At 39.8% G+C, this 626-nt stretch overlaps 1 non-coding gene across 1 annotated transcript; it reads left to right on the top strand.

Moving 5' to 3' along the window:
* On the top strand, nucleotides 1–65 carry LOC129034395 (U7 small nuclear RNA). Its single transcript, XR_008501877.1, has one exon. It is a non-coding gene; the product is annotated as a U7 small nuclear RNA (small nuclear RNA).
* The last annotated feature ends 561 nt before the right edge of the window (nucleotides 66–626 follow it).

Genomic DNA, 626 nt, shown 5'->3' with positions numbered 1-626 from the left:
CAGTGTTACAGATCTTTTAGAATTTGTCTAGTACGTTTTCCAGTTTTCACCAGGAATCTGCCTCCCCACCCCCCACAAAAAAGTGAATAAAAAGAAAGGAAAAAGAAAACAAATAAATAAAATATATGTATACCCACAGCAAGGTCTGAGGACAGTATTCAAACACATTAACGCTTCTCTAGGAAAATGTTTGAATATTGACACTAAGTGGAGTACATAAAGACTGTAAATATCTTCCTGTCAGTTCAGGTCAGATTTACCACCAAATGCGTTTACCACAAACTTAGGAAAACCTTGCAGTTTTCAGAACATTTTGGACCTGGAATTTCAGTTAAGGGATTGTAGTGGGGTTTACATTGTGTTTTCCAGGCTAGCCACACATTGGGGGTTTATGTAAAAGACCTGAAGGTCAATCTGAGAATATTGAAGCCAAGGGCAATTGGGTTCCAATCCTGTTTTGACACATAGTAGTTGTGAGACTTTAGGCAAGACAGTTTGGAGGCAGGGTTATAATGTGGTTCCCTAGGAGCTTGGCTGAAGGGATGGGAGGGAAATCACAGCCTTCATTTATTGGTGGATGGATGGGCAGCAAGCTTCTAATGACAACAATAAACAATCAAACGATG

This window comes from Pongo pygmaeus, chromosome 2, assembly GCF_028885625.2.
Source record: "Pongo pygmaeus isolate AG05252 chromosome 2, NHGRI_mPonPyg2-v2.0_pri, whole genome shotgun sequence".
Classification (NCBI taxonomy): domain Eukaryota; kingdom Metazoa; phylum Chordata; class Mammalia; order Primates; family Hominidae; genus Pongo; species Pongo pygmaeus.
Note: the sequence above shows the minus strand (reverse complement) of the source record. Positions and strands in the feature narration are given on the sequence as shown.